This window comes from Octodon degus, unplaced genomic scaffold (genome assembly GCF_000260255.1).
Source record: "Octodon degus isolate 3935 unplaced genomic scaffold, OctDeg1.0 scaffold00020, whole genome shotgun sequence".
NCBI lineage: Eukaryota > Metazoa > Chordata > Mammalia > Rodentia > Octodontidae > Octodon > Octodon degus.
In genome coordinates, this window is record NW_004524596.1 from 315,814 (window position 1) to 323,000 (window position 7,187).

Consider the following 7,187-nt stretch of genomic DNA (forward strand, 5'->3'; position numbering starts at 1 on the left):
TATTTTTGGTGAAACCGAGGATTGAACTCAGGCCCTTGTGCTTGCCAGAGAAGCGCTTACTCCACTGAGCCATCTCCCTGGCCCCCTCTTGTTTTTAGATTTACTTAGAAAAGTAGTAATTTTTTATATCAAGGTGAGGAAGAGATTTAAAATTAAGATACAGGTATGATGGTGCATGCCTGTAATCCTACCATTCAGGAGGCTGAGGCAGGAAGATCACAGTGAGTCCAAGACTAGCCTGAACTCTACATAGCAAGACTTTGTCTCAAAAATCCAGGGGGGAACCCCACAGAAATAATACTACAGAAACAGGAAATTAAGAAAAAATAATTAAGCTTTAAAAACAATCTGCTGGAATTACAAGCATGGGCCACCAAGCCCAGACCTTTTATTGTCTTTTTGAGACAAAGTTTATAGTTCAGGCTGGCCTTGAGGTGTAACCCAGGCTGACCTGGAACTTGTGGCATTCTTGCCAGTACTTGGGATAGCAGGCGTGTGTCATCCCACCTCGCTCAGAATGCATATTTAATGCTATTTCATTTATATTGCAAAAAGTAAATCTTTGAGTCATTTTTCTCCTTGAACATTTACGTCTTGTGAAATAAATCAATGTATTGTGGATATAGAGTTGTATTCATTTCGATGGAAGCACTTTTAAATGAATGTGCAATGTTTGTAGGGCTCTCTTTTGTCATAGTCCTACTCATATACTATCTTCATGGTATTTATTGCTTAGGATTTACTGTATTAGAAGGTACTAAATGCTTTTATTTTTATTTTTTTTGCGGAACCGGGGATTGAACTCAGGCCCTTGTGCTTGCCAGGGAAGTGCTTATTCTACTGAGCCATCTCCCCGGCCCCTAAATGCTTTTATTTTACTAATTACTCATTTGAGCACATGAAATCACTGACTTGATAAGGCTAAATTTTTGCTATTAAATCATTAAAATAATTTGAGAATATTAAAATATCATTTGTCATTGCCCCTGCCCCTATATAACCTAGGGTGTTTGTTCTGAGCTATATCCCTAGTCCTTTGTATGCTTTTATTTTATTTGTTTATTTATGTATTTACTTAATTTTTGTGGCCGGCTCATCTGTCTTGGGGGTGTGGTATATGATGCCAAGGATTAAACTGCGATCCCTGCACTTTCCTAAGCTTGTATAAGCTTGCCTAAGCGGGTACTTTAGACTGCTAAGCTATCTGCCAGCCCCTTTTATGTTTTTATTTTGAGACAAGGTTTCACTAAGTTGCCAAAGCTAGGCTCAAACTCATGACGTAGGCCCTGCTTCAGCCTCTCAGAATTTACCTCTAATTCTCTAAGAATTTATTGTGTCCTCTGTTACTCCCCACAACCTTTTATTTATTTATTTATTTATTTGTGTGTGTGTGTGTGTGTGTGTGTGTGTGCACGCGCGCACGCGTGTGCATGTGCTAGAGATAGAACCAAGGGCCTCAGGTATGTTAGGAAAATACATTACCACTGACTCATACTCCCCCGCCCCTTTTCCAGTTTTTGCTAAGATTTGTATCTATTTTATCCATATAGTGTGACTTAGTGGGATTTCCTAGTAGATATATAGGCCTACATTCAATCTCTTGTTTAACTAGTGTCTTTTATTTTGATCACTTAGGATATGATTTTTTTTTTTTTTTTTGTCTTTCTCCTTTTAATTATACTGGTTTATTGATCTGTATTTTCTCTAAAGCCTTGGTCATTTCTGTTTGGGAGGGTGCTACAGAAAATGATAATTTTATTAGAAGGCAAATGACATTTAGAATGTGTGGTGGAAAAATTTATCTTCAGAATCATAGTTGTGGGCCAAGGATATAGCTCAGTCATACAGTGCCTGCTTGGCAAGCTCAAGGCCCTGAGTTCAATTCCGGGTTCCAAAGAAAAAACAATCCAACAACAGAATTGTAGTTGTGAACTAATATATATTTTTTAAAGTTGTTTACAGGACTTAGAGCACCTGCCAGGGGATTATTACTCTTTGGTCCACCTGGAAATGGGAAGACAATGCTGGTAAGAATTTTCAGTTTTCTGTTGGAATACTAGGAAAACACAGAACCTTCTCATTGAACTAAATAAACAGAAAACTGTTACTCTCAAGAGTAACAGTTTTTGGTTTAGTTTAGCTTTTTTTTTGTTGTTTGTTTGTTTTTTTGTTTTGGCGGAACCGGGGATTGAACCCAGGCCCTTGTGCTTGTTAGGGAAGTACTTATTCTATTGAGCCATGTCCCCAGCCCATTTTTTGTCTTTTTGAGACAGAGCGTAGCTATGCAGTTCAAGCTGGCCTTGAACTTACTATTTAGCCCAAACTGGCCTTGAACTCACTGCAGTCTTTCTGACTTGGCCTCCCAAGTGCTGGGATAACAAGTATATACCGCCATCCCTGCCTGGTTTGTTTTTTTTTTTTTTGCGGACCGGGGATTGAACTCAGACCCTTGTGCTTGCCAGGGAAGCACTTATTCCATTGAGCCATCTCCCTGGTCCCAAGAATTCTGTTTTTGTTTTGTGAACCAGCAATTGAACTCAGGACCCTGTGCTTTCCAGCCAGGTGCTTATTCCACTGAGCCATCTCCCCGGCCCTAGTTTATTGGAAGAGCTTACCCTACCATACCATATTGAATATCTTTCTAACTGTTAATATTTTGCTGTCTTAATAGATTTTATTAAATAGTATGTGTTTTTCTAGTATCCTTTTACCAGAAATTGGTACCAAGGTCTAAATGCCTTTTTTTTTCCCCTTTCATTTATGCATTGGTACAGGATCTCACTATGCAACTTGGACTCATAGTGATCCTCCTGTTTCCACCCTCTCCAGGGCTGGGATTATAGGAGTGAGCCACCGTGCCCAGACCTTGTTGCCAGCTCAGCACGCCCCAGGGGCAGGGCCCCTGTGCAGACTGCAACCTTGGTTCCTGTTCCTGCCAAAGCAGGCGCTTAGTCCGCTGAGCTATCTCTCATTGGCCCTACCTCTCTTTTCTGTATCTTTCTTCTCCATAGAAAAAGAATAACTTTTTCAGTAGCTATTTGTCTTCATGTAACCAGTTATTTTTCCTTTTTTTTTTTTTTTTTTGGCTTTTTGAGACATGGTCTCATATGCAGCTGTAGCTGGCCTTGAGCTCACTTTGTAGCCCAGGCTGGTGTCTAACTTGCAATAATCTTCCGGCCTCCGCCTCCCAAGAGCTGGGATTATAGGCATGCCCTGCCATACCAGGTATTTTTCTATTCTTAAAGGTTAGTACCCCACATACCCATTCTCTCTTACAAGAGAGTAAAGAAGCAAAGCTCTTTCCAGAACTTTTTCTCCCAGCAAAGGGAAACATATGCATTGCCATATGTGGGAATTCTCTTGTACATTTTTAGAAAATCTGTTCTAGCACTTAAGTTGATTAAATGTCACTATCTTTTTTTAAAGCAAAATACGGAACTAATGTGTTTGTTTTTCTGATTTTTAAAGGCTAAAGCAGTAGCTGCTGAATCTAATGCAACCTTTTTTAATATCAGTGCTGCAAGCTTAACTTCAAAATATGTAAGTTTTTTTCCAGTTTTGTCATGTTTTAAATTCCTGTTTCACTGTTACTATTTTGTTCTCATCTTAAGGTTGTTAGTGTAGAACAGGGCTAGTTTAATGAATGGGCTGTAACAGGAAGAAACCTAAAAGACAGCAAGTGTATACACACAATCCATTGTACTAATAAAATCTGCCAAAGTAAACTATTAAATAAATAAATGTATGTGTGCTTTTTTAAAAAAAATAAATATATTTAGATCAGGGTCTACAAGGGTCTCACTACACAGATCGGATTCATAGTGATCCTCCTGTTTTCAGCTTCCCAAGTGCTGGGATTACAGGCTTGTGTCACCACGCCCAGTCTCAGTTGCCTCCTCAGCACACCCTGGGCATGAAGCTGGCATGATGAAGGATTGAACTCCAGTCAACCCCAGTCGCTGCATCTGCCTAAGCAGGTGCTTTACTCTGCTGAGCTATCTGGCCGGCCCTCTACTGTGTTAAATATAAATAAGGATTTTTTTTTTTTTGTTTTTGGAAGCAGGGTTTCATTATCTATTTCAAGCTGACCTGGAACTCATAGTGATCCTCCAGCCTCAGCCTTCTGAGTACTGGGATTATTGACATATGCCACCAGGCGTGGCAAATGATATTTCCAAAAATAATTTTCTATGAGTTTTCTATTTCTTACACATGATGAATATCAGTCTTCAGTGTAGAAAGTTAATGTGGGCCGGCTAGATAGCTCAGCACATTAAAGCTCCTGCTTAGGCAGACGCAGGGACTGGAGTTCCATCCTCCATGTACTGAGCCGGCCCCACCCCCAGGCACCCTGAGATGGTAATTGAGACTGGGTGTGGTGGTGTGTCCCTGTAATCCCAGCGCTTGGGAGGCTGAAAACAGGAGGATCGCTATGAGTCCAATCTGTATAGTGAGACCCTGTAGACCTATACTAAATACATAAAAAGAGGGCCAGCTTGATGGCCTCTGCACTCTGCCTAAGCAGGCAGTCACCAGCATGTCGTGTTGGCCCCAGACGCTGATTGAGATTGGGCACGGTGGCGTGCGCCTGTAATCCCAGCACTTGGGAGGCTGAAAATAGGAGAATCACTATGAGTCCGATCTACGTAGTGAGACCCTGTAGACCCTGTCTAAGTACAGGGGGAAAATGCATAAAAAGACAGTTAAATGCATTGATGAGACTTTTTAAAAATTAGTATTTTGGGTGAGGTGTGGTGGCACATGCCTATAATCCAGCTTTTGGGGTGGATGCTGAGGCAAGAGGATTGTTGCAAGTTCGAGACCAGCCTGGGTTACAGAGTGAGCTTATGGCCAGCCTGAGCTGCATAGCAAGACCCTGTTTCAAAAAGACAAGAAAAAAAGAAATTGGTATTATGTTATGAAATACTATATTAGTTTGGTAGACTTGCATAACAGAGTACCCTAAACTGCTGTCTTAAACATCAGAAATGTATTGTCTTGTACTATAGAAACCTGGAACTCCCAAGATCAAAGTGTCAACAGGGCTGTTTACATACTTCGACTTCTGTTGGTTTGCTGGTGATGTTTGGCATTTCTTGGCTTGTAGATGCGTCACTGGAGTTTCTTGTTTTATCTTTTGTTGGTGTTCTCCCTAGTGCATATATTTACTTTCTTTCTTTCTTTCTTTCTTTCTTTCTTTCTTTCTTTCTTTCTTTCTTTCTTTCTTTTTTGTGACTGGCTCAGCCCACCCTGGGGCGGGGCTGGCATGGTATGTGAGGCTAGGGCATGAATAGCGGTCCCTGCGCTTTGCCTGAGCTTGCCTAAGCAGGTGCTTGAGACCACTGAGCTATCTCACTGGCCCAGTGCATGCATTTTCAAATCTCCACTTTTTATGAAGGACACATTTATACTGAATAAGACCCCTCCAAAATTACACTGACTTAGTCATCCACAAATACTCTTTGCAAGTAAGGTCACATTGATAGATACTGGGGATAGGAATTCTACTTGTTTTGGTAAAGCACAATTTAACCCCTGACAAATACCATCTTTTTCCTCTTAAGCTACAAGTAAAGTAGTTTTCTACTGTCTGGGATAAGGGCTGGCTGTTTTTGACTTTCTTATTCTGAACTGAAATGTGACAGATTTTCCCTTGGATTTGAATGATTGATTGATTGATTGATTGATTTTTTGAGATAGTCTTGCTCTGTAGTTCAGGTTGACCTTGAACTCATAGCAGTCTTCCTGACTCAATCTCCCAAGTGCTGTGATATTTTATTTTAAACCACAATTTAGGTTTCATTTTTTACTTTCCAGTAACTCTACAGTGACATTCAAAGAAGTTTTGGGGTAGCACAGGTATAATTGTAGATGTACAGAATGAGTGAGTGAACTGGGGTATTGTATATAGAATTGTGAAATAATTTGTCAAATCTTTAACTGCTTTATTTTTTCCTCCCCTTGTTTCCTTTTTCATTGCCCAGTGATGTCTTAGTTGCTGCATTTTACCAAAATCTTATATTTTGACAAATGTTTGAACTGAAATACAAATCTGATGAAAAAATATAGTACCTATAAAAATTTGAAGTGTTGGCATTAGATACACTGAAATACAACAGGTGATAACAACATAATTCCTGATTAGTTTCTGTCTGTGAGAAGCTCAAAGGGGCTAAGAGGCCACTGTGAGGGATTTACCTCAACTTTCAGCTTTGTAGAGAAAGACACTTAATTTTTTTCTTTGAGATGCAATCTCACCATATTTCCCAGGCTGATTTTGAGCTCTTGGACTCAGATTACCTACCTGCCTCTGCTTCCTGAGTAGCTTAGAATATACATGCATGCCACCATGCCAGCCAGAAACTTAAATTTGATCAGGAAACCAAGAGCAGATTTTTTTTTTTTTTTTTTTCTTTTTTGGTACCGGAAATAGAACTCAGGAACTTATACTTGCCAAACAGGCACTTATGCCATTGAGCTATATCCCTGGCCCAAGAAGACTGTATTTTAAGAACAGAAATGAGTTCACAATTTTCTTAGTCCCTAATTAGATATGCACGGGAATCTTACTTAGAAGGTTGTATAGTGGGCAATGAGTTAATGATAAACTTGGTACACTGACAATAGTTTGACTTTTATGGCATTGAGGTGAAGTACTGTATCCCTGTGATACCAAAAAACTTAACCTTGGGTCTATAGCTTTATTTTTCTCTGCACCCCAGGCTTTCACACTGAACTGTATTTCCAGTGTTTCCCCCATCCCTGCTCCACTTTTTTGAGAAAGTCTCACTAAGTCACTAAATTGCTGAGGATGGTATTGAGTTTATGCTCTTGTCAACTCGGCCTCTAGAAGTGCTGGTATTATAGATGTACAACATCATATCCAGCTGAACTCATAGTTTTTTTGTTTTGTTTTGGGGATTGTTTTGAGATGGGTCTCACTATGTAGTTCAGCCATGAACTCATGCAACCTAGGCTAACCTTGAGCTCACAAGCAATCCTCTTGCCTCAGCCTCCTGAGTGCTGGAATTACAGGTGTGTGCCACTATGTCTGGCCTTTTTATTTATTTATTTATTTTTTTCAAAGTTTTATTGACAAAGAGATAGCAATGAGACAGTTTCAAATCAAATCGGAAGGACAGTTTCAACAAATAATACACTGCATATATTCTTCTTAGTGGTTAATT

The 7,187-nt window shown here is 39.9% G+C and overlaps 1 protein-coding gene across 1 annotated transcript in view; it reads left to right on the forward strand.

Moving 5' to 3' along the window:
• Positions 1 to 7,187, forward strand: part of Spast (spastin) — a 94,860-nt gene that overhangs the window by 56,595 nt on the left and 31,078 nt on the right. The window lies entirely within an intron of this gene.